Raw genomic sequence first — 15046 nt, 5'->3', positions numbered from 1 at the left:
ATTTTTACTTCTCTGCTTCTCCTCCTCCTCCTCCTCCAACTCCTCCTCCCTCGTCACCTCCACCTTAATTATTTTTCATTCTTCATTATCTCCTTCATCATCTTTATCATTTTCTCCATTCCATGTTTTTTTCATCATGCACATTCATATTTTTACTGTTGTCCTCTTCATCACCACCTCCTCCTCCTCCTCCTCCTCTTCCTTTTCCTCCTCCTCCTCCTCCTCAAGGATTTAGGGGGAGCACATTTTGAGTCTCCGTGTTTGATGTCGAATCCGCCTCGTGTTTGTTCGGGAAGAGTCTTATTACCTTATTCTCTTATCTATGTGTTTGTTGGTCTGGCCGTGTGTGTGTGTGTGTGTGTGTGTGTGTGTGTGTGTGTGGTTTACGGTGTTTGTTTGTTTGTTTGTTTGTTTACGTATTTGTCGGTTTTCATATATTTGTTCTTTTTTATTTATTTGTTTATTTATTTTGATTTGTAACCCGGGACAAAATTTCGCTTCATTTGTTTTGTTCTTTATTGTTATTGTTATGGTATAGTGGTGGTGGTGGTGGTAGTAGTAGTAGTAGTAGTAGTAGTAGTAGTAGTAGTAGTATTGTTATTGTTGTTGTCGTTGTTGTTGTTGTTGTTTGTTGTCTTCTACGTTATTGCTGTTCAGACTAGTGCTACTTATCCTGTTGTTGCTGTTACTGTTGTTGTTATCGTTATATTCATCGTCGTTAGTCCAGTGGCACCAGCAATTGGTATTCGCAGCGGCAACGAAATTTTGTGTTCTTAACGTAAAATAAGAAGTCATATAGTGTAGCGGTCTCACATTTGTTGGGCTTATAGCGGTGGTGGCGGCGGCGGTAATAGCGGTGATGACGGATGGAGGAGAAGAAGAGGAGGATGAGGAGGATGGTAGGATGGTCAGGGAGGTAAAAGAGAGGTAGAGGCAGTGGTTCGGGGGTCGGGTCAGGATGGGAAGGGGGGGAGGGGGGGGAAAGGTAGCGGTGGCGGTGGCGAGGTGGGTAGGGAGGGAGGGAGGCGAGGAGGAGGCGCTGGTCAGTAGGTTGCATCAGAGGAGGTGAATGCAGGGCAGGCAGTATTGTGCTGACCACTCGCGGCCGCCGGGGAAAGGGGCCAAAGGGAGGAAAGACCAGTAAGGAGGCAAAAACATCGCAAAGTCCGGCACAGTGGTCAAGCTTCCCCCTACCCCCCTACCCTCCCCCTTCCTCCTCCCTATACTCTTCCTCCCCTTCTAAGTATCTTTCCCCGTCCCATAATTCCTCCCTTCCTCTCCCCTCCGCTAGCTACCTTCCTACCTTCCTTTCCTCCCTCCCTTCACGCCCCTTCTTCCCCTCCTTTCCTTCCTTCCGTCCGTCCGTCCGCATCTCTCCTCTTCTTTTCTTCCCTCCCGCCGGTCAATTTTCTCCTCCTCATTCTTCTTCTCCTCCGCTGTTGCTCCTCAATCATCACCCTCTCATTCCATTGCCCTTCCTTCCTTCCTCTCCTCCCCCCCCTTTTCTCACCCCCCCCACCTCTACGTCTCTCATCACCTCCTTCTTCTACTTCTTCATCATCTTCATTTTCATCTTCCGTCTTTACATCTTTCCATATTAATTGATCAATCACTCATATTTTTGCTTTTTCTTCTTCATATCCTTCTCCTCCTTTTGCTCTTTCACCTACGTCTTCATTCTTCATCATCATCATCATCATCATCATCATCACACCTCCTCCCCCCCCCCTCACCCCGGAAGTCTGCTCCCTTTACCCCCCTTCAGCATGCCGCGGCCCTGACACACGCCTCGAGAGTGCCTAAGGCGTGGCCGGGACCCTCCGTGACAGTGGTGGTGGTGGTGGTGGTGGGTGTGCCTGACTGCTGCGGTGATGGTGGTGGTGGTGGTGGTGACAATGACACCAATGACGTAGTGACAATGTATTAGCACCATCATCCGCCACCACCACCACCACCACCACCACAGCATGACACCACCACCACCACCACCTCATCTACTCCCTCCTACTACCATATCTCCACCACATGCACTACCAATCGCCACCACAGCAATTCATTACCACCATAATCACCACCACATTTGTCATTACGCCGCAAGCCCACAAACATCCATTAATGACTGCCCTTGTTGTTGTTGTTGTTGTTGTTCGTTATCATCATTATTACTTTTATTTTTGTTACTACTACTACTACTACTACTACTACTACTACTATTGCTACTACTACTACTACTATTACTACTACTACTACTGTTATTGTTGTCGTTGTAAGTTCTCGTGGTCGTATGGGTCGTCGCGTCGGGGTATAACACGTGGCGTCGCTCCTGCCCCCGCCCCCCTCTCCCTCCCGCCCCCCTTCCCTGCTGGTTGGCCCTGGGAGCGTGTCCGGCGGTGGGTCAGTTGAAAAGGGGGGTAAGGGGGGCAGTGAGAGCCGCCCTGGAAAACACACACACACACACACACACACACACACACACACACACACACACACACACACTTTATACCTTATTGACCACAGTGAGTTTTGCAAAATAGAATACACAGACACAGTTTACGAAATACACAAACGTTATAAGCATAAGGCACGGGGAATTCATTAACGTTAGTGAATTACAGTTAATTGTCTAGAAAGGCGAAGGCTAGGAGGAGACTTGATTGAAGTTGTTAAACGGGTGAAGAAAGGCTTTAATAAAAGGGATGTTAATAGGGTTTTGGTTTAAAAAAAAAACGAGTAGGACACGTTGCAATGGGTTTAAGTTAAATAAATTCAGATTCAACAAAGACATTGGCAAAAATTAGTTTACCAATAGAGTCGCGGATGAGCGGAATAGGCTTGGTAGTCATGTTGTGAGTGCCAATACCATATATTCATTCAAAAGAAGAGGTTGGATAAATTCGTGGATAAGGAGTAAGGTGGGGTTAGGCTTACATGAGCTGCCTTGCACAAGCTGATCGGCCTCTCTCCTTACGGTCTTCTAATAAGACGTAAAACATAAAGAGCACAAAATAATTGGAAAAAATAAAGTTTCTAGATTAAGAAAATATAGTATTAAAGTTACTCCATTTTTATTACAGTTTAAAAGTAAACAAAACTAAAAACTCAATGCGATTTTTGTTTTTGTATACTTTGGGTTACAACTGATGAAAACAAACATTAATACAAAGGAAAACAGAGAAAACAGTCACTCCTTCTACAATAAATTTACAGAATAGTCATAAAGATTAGAACACCAAAAGAAAAATAATCGCTAGCCTGTAGCCAAACATAATACACGAATTATCTCCACATATTACACGCCCTCCCACCACCAACACCTCAATCATATATTCTCAAAACTCTGTAAATCATTATAACCACATGCATACACACTCATACAAAATCATGCGTTTATGATTAATACATGCCGACAGAGCCCGCACCGTTCACACACTGGAACCATCAATGCCTCAACCATACGTTCTTAAACTCTTGAACCATTCTAAACACACACACACACACACACACACACACACACACACACACACACACACACACACACGTGGCTGTCATAATCACCACACCATCTCAGCACATGGTACACGCACACTGCCACCAATAAATCAACCACATGTTCTTAATCACACATGCATACACACACACACACATACACACACACACACACACACACACACATATCCCTACCATGAACACCACACCAGCACAGTCCATGCATGATACACACACTCTTACCATTAATAAACTTAACCACATGTTCTCAAACCATCGTTAATTGTTACAAACCCAATCACACATACTTTTTTTTTTTCGTGTGTCCTCGAGTGCCAGTAGGCTTTCTTGATGGGGCCTCCTGGTCGGCCCATCCCGTTAGTGGCGCAGGTATGTTTTTATTTTATTTATTTATTTATTTATTTTATTTATTTTATTTTTATTTTTTTATAGCGGCGCCATCTTAATTGCCTCATGCTTCCCCCATAAACCCCACTTGATCCTCTGTAGAGTTTCGGGTTAATGCATACATACTTATTAGTGCCTGAGAGAGAGAGAGAGAGAGAGGTGGTATAATGAGGGAAAGAAGTAAAAAAAAACAAATACACTACACCACAAGCACAGCATAGCATATCACCACACCACACCACAATACACCGCAATACACCCAACACGGCACAACACAACACACACACAACACAAAACAACACATCACAGCACAACACATCACACACACAACACAACACAGCACAACACACCATAACAACACAACACAACACAGCATATCAACACAACATGACACAACACAAAACAACCCATGCGCCGCAGCCTCACTCACTCACGCCCGTCCGCCCTTCCTTCCTTCCTTCCTCCTCTGAGCACGCGAGGACACACACACACACACACACACACACACACACACACACAGGTAGGGCGCCTCTAGGACATGACGGCGAGGGTGTGACGAAGAAGGAGGAGAACAAGGAGGAAGGTCGAGAGAGAGAGAGAGAGAGAGAGAGAGAGAGAGAGAGAGAGAGAGAGAGAGAGAGAGAGAGAGAGAGAGAGAGAGAGAAGGTAATGCGGGAAAGAAGGCAAAAGACCCCCCTCCCCCTGCCCCTCCTTCCCCTTCCCCCCTCCCCCTCCCCTCAGACCCCTCATCAAAATTGGCCCCGTCACACTCACTCGCTGCTACAGGAAGGTGACGCCGAGGCTCCTTGAGGGACGCCGCATTTCACACGCTGACCTTGCTGGTGTGCTTGCTGGCTCCACGCACGCACACACACACACACACACACACACACACACACACACACGCCGCGCCCCACCACGGAAGAGTCAAGGGCAGTGAAGTGTTATGTGACGTTGCCGAAGAGTTATTTTTATGCGTCACTCGAGGCTTGGAGGAAGTTACAAATGACCATAAAAAGGAGAAAGAATACGAAAAAGAAGAGCAAGGACAAGAACAAGAGGAGGATAAGAGGATATAAGGAGACTAAGAAGAGCACAGTTATGGCAAGTTCTTAGACTCATTCTTAGAGCACGGGAGTAGCGAGTAGCGGGCTTTTTTATTATTATTGTTTCCTTTTTTTGTGCCCTTGAGCTGTCTCCTTTGTTGTAAAAAAAAACTTTCCAAAGAATGCAAATTAAGTTCTTTTAATAATTCAATAAAAAAATGAGAACAAAGAAAACTGGATGTGGAAGAGGAAGAGGAGGATAAGTTCGAAGGTTTTCTGACAATAAGAGAGATTTAAAGAAGATGAACGAAGTGGAATAGGAAGAGAAGAATGAAGGGAGAAGGAAGAGGTGGGGGAAAGAGAAGGAGGAGGAGGATAAATTCAGATGAAGCTTACTGGAAAGAGAAGAAAAGTAAAGAAAGCAAACGAAGAGGAAAAGGAAGAGAAAGAAGAAGAGGAGAATGAAGAGATGAAGACAAAGGAAGAAGAAGGAGGAGGAGGAGGAGGAGGAGGAAGAGGAGGATAAATTCAGATGAAGCTTACTGGAAAGAGAAGAAAAGTAAAGAAAGTAAACGAAGAGGAAAAGGAAGAGAAAGAAGAAGAGGAGAATGAAGAGATGAAGGCAAAGAAAGAAGAAGGAAAAGGAGGAGGAGGAGGAGGAGGATAAATTCAGATGAAGCTAACTGGAAAGAGAAGAAAAAGTAGATGAAGTAAAAGAAGATGAAAAAGAAGAAAAGGAAGAAGAAAAGAAGAAAGAGACGTAAGCAAAGGAAGAAGGAGGAGGAGGAGGAGGAGGAGGATAAACTCCGATAAAGCTTACTGACAAAAAGGAAAAAAAAGAATGAACGCAGAGGAAGAGTAAGAAAACAGTGAAGAGGAGGAGGAAGGGAAAAGCGAAGAGGAGGAGAAAGAGAAAAGCGAGGAGGAGGAGGAGGATAAAGTCAGATAAAACCTACACGAAAGAAGAAAAACAAAGTAAACAAAGAAGAAAAGGAAGAGAAAGAGTAAAAGGAGGAAGAGGCGGAAGCAAGAGAGAAGGAAAGAGGAAAAGGAGGAGGAGGATAAACTCGGATAAAATTTACACGAAAGAAGAAAAACAAAGTAAACGAAGATGAAGAGGAAGAGAAAGAGTAGAAGAAAGAGGAGGAGGAAGAAATACAAGAAAGAAAGGAGGAGGAAGAGGAGGAGGATAAACTGGAAATAGAACAAAAATAAAGAAAGAGTAAACAAAAAGATAAAAAGGAAGAGAAAGAGTAGAAGGAAGAGGAGGAGGAGGAGGAGGAGGACGACAAACTGGAAATGGACAAAAATAAATAAAAAAAAGAGTAAATAAAATATAAAAGCAAAACAAGGAGAAGTAAGAGGAGGCGAAGGAAACACTTGACTGTCCCTCATGTCAGCGAGATACCGTAAAGCTGTCGGTATCTCGCGCTTATCCTTATCTTACATCTCTTCCTCCTCGTCCCTCCAAGTGGCAGCAGAAGGCGGGTCAGGGGGGAGGCAAGAGTGTGTGTGTGTGTGTGTGTGTGTACCGCGAGGGCTGCCTGATTCGTTGCAGCGGTGGAGGTTAGACTGGAGGAGAAGGAGGAGGAGGAGGAAGACGAAGAAGTGGGGAGAAACTAACACAAGTCTACTGGAGGAGGAGGAGGAGGAGGAGGAAAATCAGAGGTGAGAGGAGGAATGAAGAAAAGAGAAGAAAAGTTTATGGAGGGAAATGAAGAAGAAAATGTGAAAAAGAAAACAAAAGATGATAGTTATGATGAAGAGGAGGTAAGGCACGAGGAGGAGGAGGAGGAGGAGGAGATGAGGGAAATTGAAGTTATGAGAAGGAAGAAGCTCTTGTTTTTGATGAAGGAAGAGAGGAAGGAGGAGGAGGAGTAAACTGAGACAAGAAGAAGAAGGAGGTACAGGAGGAGGAGGAGGAGGAGGACATGTTGATGGAAGGAAAATGGAAAAAAAAAAGATGAGGAAGATGAAGATTCGGAAGGAAGGAAGGAGGAGGAGGAGGAAGGAGAGTTTTAGAGTAATGGAGAGAAAGAAAGAAAGAAAGGAGGAGGGTAGCTGAGTCACGTTGCAGGATTTACTCAGCTATTTGAATATATAATTGAAAGAGAGAGAGAGAGAGAGAGAGGTGGTGTGTGTAGTGTTATATTAGTAGAAGTATAGTAGCAGTAGTAGTAGTAGTAGTAGTAGTAGTAGTAGTAGTAGTAGTAGTAGCAGTAGTAGTAGTAGTAGTAGTAGTAGTAGTAGTAGTAGTAGTAGTAGTAGTAGTAGTAGTAGTAGTAGTAGTAGTAGTAGTAGTAGTAGTAGTAGTAGTAAGAAGGTTGTCTCCGGCACAGAAGCGTAAATTTCACACTTTCCCTGACCCTCAAACCAGCAAGCCGCGCCTCGCCCCCCTTCCCTTCCCCTCCCTTTCCTTCCTTTCGGCCGTCCCTCCTGCATAGCCCTTCCCTTCCCTTCCCTTCCCCTGCTCTCCCTTCCCTTCCCTTACCTTACCTTACCTTGCCTTCCCTTCTTTTCCCTTCTCTTCCCATCCATTGCCTTCCCTTCCCTTCCCTTCTCTTCCCATCCCTTGCCTTCCCTTGCCTTGCCATCCCTTGCCTTCCCTTCCCTTCCCTTCCGTCCGGCCGTCTCTCCTGCATTGTCCTTGCCCGCCGCCGCCGCCGCCACACATACTTATATACTAACTAATTTTATATTCCTTTTGCTGCCTTGCCTGTTATGTTTTCTTGTCACGAATAAGGAAGAGCGAAAGAGAGGGAAAGACTTTTTTTTATTATTATTATTATATGCATGTCTCCATAGATCGATTTTTCATACGTTAATCCTTTCAGCATGTAGCATTTAATCAACACATTTTTCTTTTATTTTTTCAGCATTTAATCAACACATTTTTCTTTTATTTTTTTCCCCGTAGTATAGATGCATATAAACATTGTACCGATATTTTTTTTTTACAATTCAATCTCTTTATCAGTATGTAACATTTTCTTTTATTAACATCTATTTCATTTTTATTTTTCCTACAGTAGCTACTTGCATTTATCTCTGTCAATATTTTTTTTCCTATACACGTATATCTTATCAATGCGTAACCTATTATTAACATTTTATTACTTCTCTTATCTATTAACCGTTTATTATTTATTTATTATGTATCATTTTTTTTTTCTCGTAGCACAACATATAAAGCGTTGCCGATGTTTTCCCGCATAGCAGCCACACGAGCCTTTGCCCCAACCTCCACACTACAAGGTTCAAGGGTTCTCTCTCTCTCTCTCTCTCTCTCTCTCTCTCTCTCTCTCTCTCTCTCTCTCTCTCTCTCTCTCTCTCTTCCATCTCATTGTTTATTTTCTAGCTAACATTTTATTTTCCCCAGTAGCTCACGTATATAAAGCTTTGCCGACACTTTCCTCCTTTCTGAACGTCCACACGAACATTTTCCTCCAATCTCCGCACGTTAGGGTTCAAGGGTTTTCTCTTTCACGTCTTTCCGCTCCCCCGCGGCTCGCGTGTGACATCACGAAGTATATTTAAAAGTAACTCGCGCCGCACAGGTCGTCGGCCGCCCGCAATAATAGCTCAGCCTTGCTAGGACGCGGCTCGTTGTGCGAATATTTTTGCTACACTGGGGCGGCCTGCCGTCTAAATATAGGTTTGGTTTTCCATTGCATTGAATAAAATTGTCATCTGAAGTTAAGCTTCATCTCTGTAATGTCAGTGGTATGTGTAGAACGAAAGCAGTATGTTACCTCATTAGTAGGTGCGTGTTTTATCTGTATTTTTTTTTTTTTTTTTTTACAACAAAGGAGGCAGCTCAAGGGCACACACAAAAAAAGAAAACAATAATAAAAAAAAAGCCCGGTACTCGCTGCTCCTAAAAAACAGTGGTAAATTATATTATACGCTTCCGTGGCGAAGTGGTTAACATGGGAAGTTGGCGTGCTGCTCACCCAGCTGTTCATCCTCCCTCTCGGGCTGGTCGATAAATGGGTACCTGGGGAGGCCTTGGGAAGGTAACTGTGGTAACCCGGATGTCACACTGGCCCTGTGTCCCGGGTAACGGGTTCCTACCCACCACAATTTCAAGGGCCAAAGCGACGGAGATGAGCACCGTGGTCACGCGCAACCATAGCGTATGCCTCCAACTTTACTTTTATCTTACATCGGTAAATTGATATCTATTAGTTGTACAGATATGCAGGTATCAGGACACCTCTTCTCACGTAATTGAGTGCTCTTTCGGCCACCTCTTCGGATTCTTAACAGGAGCAGCGAGTAGCGGGCTTTTTTTTTATTGTTTCCTTTTTTTGTGTGCCCTTGTGCTGCCTCCTTTGCTGTAAAAAAAAAAAAAAAACAGTTGTACAGATGCACGTGATGTCTTGACTCGTGTAAACCTGAGCGGGGTAAACTAACTCACTCAGACAAACTAAACCAGACACACAAGGCTGCCGGAGGGGGTGGCGGAGTGTTGAGATCCTTCCACCCCGAGTCTGAGGCTTTGCTAGGTCGGGGCGCGTGCGTGACAGCCGGGCGGGATGAGCCGGGCAGCCGTGAACCGCAAGTCACCGTTCGGGACATAAGGTCGGCGCCACACCAAGCAGGGCGGACTTAGAGCAGGGTAGCAACACCAGCAGCAGCAGGAGTAGTTAGCAGGAAGGCGGGGCTGCTTCATCTCTTGTCGCTGAGTTTCCTTGTCTGAACAGTACATCATAGTCATTCCTTTGTTATATGTTCTTTGCAGTCTTTACCATTTCCCTTCGTTGAAAGTTCCAGCATTGCCTTGGTTGTATTGTATAGTCCACACACACACACACACACACACCACAGCACAACACACCAGGCAATTTGTCGATGGCTACCCTTCACGATTACCTAACTTCACTCACTCAAGCCCCACGTAGCCAGAACCCTCAATCTGTCGTGTCCCCGCATCGGCGCCGCGGGACACACTTGATTGCCGCCCCTTTTACTTATTCACGAAGGAGGAACAAGAGACGGGCGGCTTCACACACAAGACCTTCACCGTTCCTTTCCCTGTACCTCGCTCACTGCAGTAATTCATCAAACGCACCCAACCGTCAGGGGGGCATTAAACGATCGGCTTTCCTTTTTAATCATCTCATTCATCTCACCTCCTCGCTTACGCCATCACTATTGATCCCTGCAAGTTTGAGAAGTATAGGTTAGTAAGGCTCGTATGCTCAAATGTTTTCGGGTCTCACAACTAATATACAAGGCCTTAGAGATTAGTCGGGGTTTTAATTGTCCTCCTTCTCCTCTTCCTCTTCTTCCTTCGTCATAGTGTAGGTTAGTAAGGCTCGTATGCTCAAATGTTTTCAGGTCTCACAACTAATATACAAGGCCTTAGAGATTAGTCGGGGTTTTAATTCTCCTCCTTCTCCTCTTCCTCTTCTTCCTTCGTCATAGTGTAGGTTAGTAAGGCTCGTATACTCAAACGTTTTCGGGTCTCACAACTAATTTTTCACGAGGCCTTAGAGATTAGTCGGGGTTTTAATTGTCCTCCTCCTCTTCCTCTTCTTTCTTCGTCGCCGCCCTCTCCTGCCCGCCCTCCTCACCCGTTTCTCTCCCTTCCTTCATCCGTTTCTCCACATCTTTCTCTCTTTCATCCTTTCCTCACCCATTTCTCTCCCTCCGTTTCTTTACTTTTCTGTGTTCCTGTTTTTCCTATCTTCACCTCTCTTCTCTTCCTTCCTCCCTTCTTGTGCTTTCCTATGTTTTCTTATCTGTTGTTCGGGTTCACTCCCATCACAAGGGCGCAGGTCGGTACACAGGCTGCCCTCTGTGCGGAGCTTTGACAGTCTGGTCCATATTCTTAATCGTATAATGGTGAAATAAGGAGGGATGAGAAATAATGAAGAAAGGGAGGAGTGAGATAATGGTAGAAGGGAGTAAGGAAGAAAATGGGTGAAGAAGATAGGAAAAAAAAGGAACACAGAGGAGTAAAGAAACGGAGGGAGGGAAGAAGAGTGAGATAATGGTAGAAGGGAGTAAGGAAGAAAATGGGTGAAGAAGATAGGGAAAAAAAGGAACACAGAGGAGTAAAGAAACGGAGGGAGGGAAGAAGGGAGAGAAATGGAGGAGGAAAAAAGGAAGGAAAAGAAACTACGACTATTTGCCAAGGTAACAGAAAAATTTACCTGGTTTTTATTAATGATTTTTCCCGTTCAAGATGTAGTTGTCGTATGAAACTTGTACCACTGGCATCACGAAGGGGTCCAGGGAAATCCCCACAACTACGAGAGGCATTGCGAAGGAGGAGGAGCGGAAAATAAATAAAATAAACAGAACCAGCAGAAGGAAAGACAAAGAAGAGAAAGTAGACAACGAAGAATACCAGAATAAAAAAAAACAAGAAAAAAACAGTAACAACACAAACAACAACAACAGATTCGCGAAGTTGTAGAAGAAAGAAGAACAGGGAAGAGGAGGAGGAGAGTAGAAGATAAGAAGAAAAATGATTAGAATAAGGAGAAAAAAAAAAAAGAGGCGCCGATGCGTTTGAGAATACGAGCCTCACCTTGTTATCAAACGTTTGTGGCTCTTGATACAAACGTTTTTCAAGGTCAGAGAGGAGCTAGACCGGGTTGCCATGAGTGTTTTTTTCCCGTTCACAGCGTTCACATTCATATATTTTTTTTCTTTTCCACCTCCTCCTTATCATCATCATCATCCTTCTTTACTTCCACCTTCATTCTTCATCACCATCATCATCTTCAGCATTTTCTTTTTCCTTCCCGTCCTAATTTTTTCGTTCACATTCATATATTTACTGTTTTTCTTTTCCACCTCCTCCTTATCATCATCATCGTCCTTCTCCTTTACTTCCACCTTCATTCTTCTTCACCATCATCATCTTCAGCATTTTCTTTTACCATCCCTTCCTAACTTTTTCATTCACATTCATATATTTATTTTTTTTCTTTTCCACCTCCTCCTTATATATCATCATCGTCCTTCTCCTTTACTTCCACCTTCATTCTTCTTCACCATCATCATCTTTAGCATTTTCTTTTCCTTCCCGTCCTTATTTTTCTCATTCACATTCATATCTTTACTCTTCTTCACCTCCTCCTCCTCCTCCTCCTCCTCCTCCTCCTCCACATCAACCTTCATTCTTCATCATCCGTCATCATATTCCCATCTTTTTCTTTTCCTTTCAATGCTTTTTTTTTCTTCATTGTCATTCACATTCTCATTCTTTTCTACTTCACCACAAGTACGAGAACGTTTTGGGATAGATGGACTTAACCTTCGATGGGACTGATAACATGTACCTTTGCAACCCTTCCCCCCCCCCCCGCCCCCCTCCTATAGGTATAAATAACTCCCCATTCTCTATCTCCCTTTCTCTCCCTTCTCTTTTTCTCCCTTCCCCCTCTCTTTCCCTCTCTCCCTCCTCCTCTCTCCCCTTTCACCTATGCTGCACCGGTTGTGGTATCTCCTATTGTGTCTACGATAATTCATAAACCTTGTCGTTCTCTCTCTCTCTCTCTCTCTCTCTCTCTCTCTCTCTCTCTCTCTCTCTCTCTCTCTCTCTCTCTCTCTCTCTCTCTCTCTCTCTCTCTCTCTCTCTCTCTCTCTCTCTCTCTCTCTCTCTCTCTCTCTCTCTCAGATGATAAATAATTCATTCATTAGCTTCCTAGGTCATAAATTCCACTCGGCTGTCCATTTCTCATTCATCCTTCTCCCTCTCCCTCTCCCTCTCCCTCTCCCCTTCCCTCCTCCTCCCCACCCCAGCCTGTCACTCACGTCCCTCGCCCACGACACCGCGTTAGGGGTAAAAAATGAATGACAGACCGACGTAAATAAAAGAAGTGACCATCAAATTTGAGCGAAAGGCGAGGACGAGGCGAAGGAAATAGACTGGACGAGGCGAGGACAATGAAGGGTGGTCTGCTTATAATGTCATGCAGGAGGAGGAGGAGGAGGAGGAGAAGAAGAAGAAGAAGAAGAAGAAGAAGAAGAAGAAGAAGAAGAAGAAGAAGAAGGAGGAGGAGGAGGAGGAGGAGGAGGAGAAGGAGGGGGATAAGGAGGAGAAGAAGAAGAAGGAGGAGGAGGAGGAGGAGGCACAAGGGTATGAAGGAAAGCTAGATAAAGAGGTGGAGGAGATATGGTGAGAAAAGAAGGAAAGGAGATGGAGGAAGAGGAGGAGGAGGAAGAACGAGGGTATGGAGGATAAGTATAGGAAGAGGTGGAGGAGGATAAGGTAAAGAGAAGTGAGAGGAGGAGGAGGAGGAGGAAGAACAAAGGTATGGATGATAAGTATAGGGAGAGGTGGAGGAAGATATGGTGGAGAGAAGTGAGAGAAGAAGGGTGGAGGTGGAGACGAAGCAAGATTAGGAGGAGGAGGAGGAGAAGCGGAAAAAATAAAAAATAAAATAAGTAGAAGAAAAGAAAGAAGAGAAAGTAAACAACGAAGAATACCAGAATAAAAAAAAAAACAGGAAAAAACAGAGATAGCAACAACACAAACAACAACAACAAATTAACGAAGATGAAGAAGGAAGTGAAGAAGAGGAAAAAGGAGAGCAGAAATAAGGAGAAAAATAATAAGGAGAAAAATGAAAAAAAAATAAAAGAAGGAAGAATTAGAGAGAAGGAGAATATTCATTTTTTATTTATTTATTTATTTTTTTCAACGCGTTTACTTGATGGACGATATGAGAGTTCTGAGAAAAGGAGAAAAAGAAGAACAAGAACAAAAAGAAGAAGAACGAGAGCTGAAGAAAGGAAGGAAGGGGAAAAGGAATAGAAGAAAAACAAAAAAAGTAGCAAGGAAGAAGAGAATGAGAAAAAAGAAAAAAAAGAGAAATGAGGAGAGTTCTGAGAAACGAAGATAAAGAAGAAGAATGGAGAACATGAACAAAAAGAAGAAGAAGGAGAGCAGAAGAAAGGAAGGAAGGGGAAAAGGAATAGAAGAAAAACAAGAAAAGTAGAAAGGAGGAAGAGAATGAGAATAAAGAAAAAAAGAGAAATGAGGAGAGTTCTGAGAAACGAAGATAAAGAAGAAGAATGGAGAACATGAACAAAAAGAAGAAGAAGGAGAGCAGAGGAAATGAAGGAAGGGGAAAAGGAATAGAAGAAAAACAAGAAAAGTAGAAAGGAGGAAGAATAGGAATAAAAAAAATAGGAGAGCTCTAAGAAAAGAAGATAAAGAAGAAGAAAGAAGAACAAGAACAAGAACAAAAAGAAGAAGGAGAGCAGAAGAAAGGAAGGAAGGGGAAAAGGAACAGAAGAAAAACAAGAAAAGTAGAAAGGAGGAAGAGAATAAGAACAAAAAAAAATGAGAACTATAAGAAAAGGAGAAAAGAAGAAGAAAGAAGAACAAGATCAAGAACAAAAGGAAGAAGAAGGAGAGCAGAAGAAAGGAAGGAAGGGGAAAAGGAATAAAAGAAAAAACAATAAGAGTAGAAAGAAAGAAGAGAATGAAAATAAAGAAAAAAAGAGAAGTGAGGAGAGCTCTAAGAAAAGGAGAGAAAGAAGAAGAACAAGAAGAACAAGAAGAAGAATAGAAGAAAAACAAGGAGAGTTGAAAGGAGGAAGAGAATGAGAATAAAAAAAAGGAAAATGATGAGAGCTCTAAGAATAGGAGAAAAGAGGAAGAACAAGAAAAAGAAAAAGAAGACGAGAAGAAAAACAAGGAGAGAAGAAAGGAGGGAGACAATAAAAATAAGAATAAAAAGGAGGAGGAGGAGGAGGAAGAGGAATGGTAGTTGGGTCACTCAGGACGCCCCCCCCCCCCTCCCACTACCCCCCTCTCCTCCTCCCTCCCCCTCCACCTTGCCACTGCCAGGAACTCACATTGATAATTCAGGTGTGCTCAGCAGGTCACCTTACCTACCTACCCCTTCCCCCTCATCCCTTACCCGCCCCCCCCCCCCTCTCTCTCTCTCTCTCTCTCTCTCTCTCTCTTACTCCGTTACTTCATTCCTCTATGTTTTCTTCCTTCATCGTCCTTCCTTCCTCCCTCTCTTCGTTGTTTCATTTCTCTTACTTCTTTCTTTCTAGTTCTTCCTTACTCTCTCTCTCTCTCTCTCTCTCTCTCTCTCTCTCTCTCTCTCTCTCTCTCTCTCTCTCTCTCT

This window comes from Eriocheir sinensis, chromosome 27, assembly GCF_024679095.1.
Source record: "Eriocheir sinensis breed Jianghai 21 chromosome 27, ASM2467909v1, whole genome shotgun sequence".
Taxonomy (NCBI): domain Eukaryota; kingdom Metazoa; phylum Arthropoda; class Malacostraca; order Decapoda; family Varunidae; genus Eriocheir; species Eriocheir sinensis.
This window is presented reverse-complemented; position numbering follows the sequence as displayed.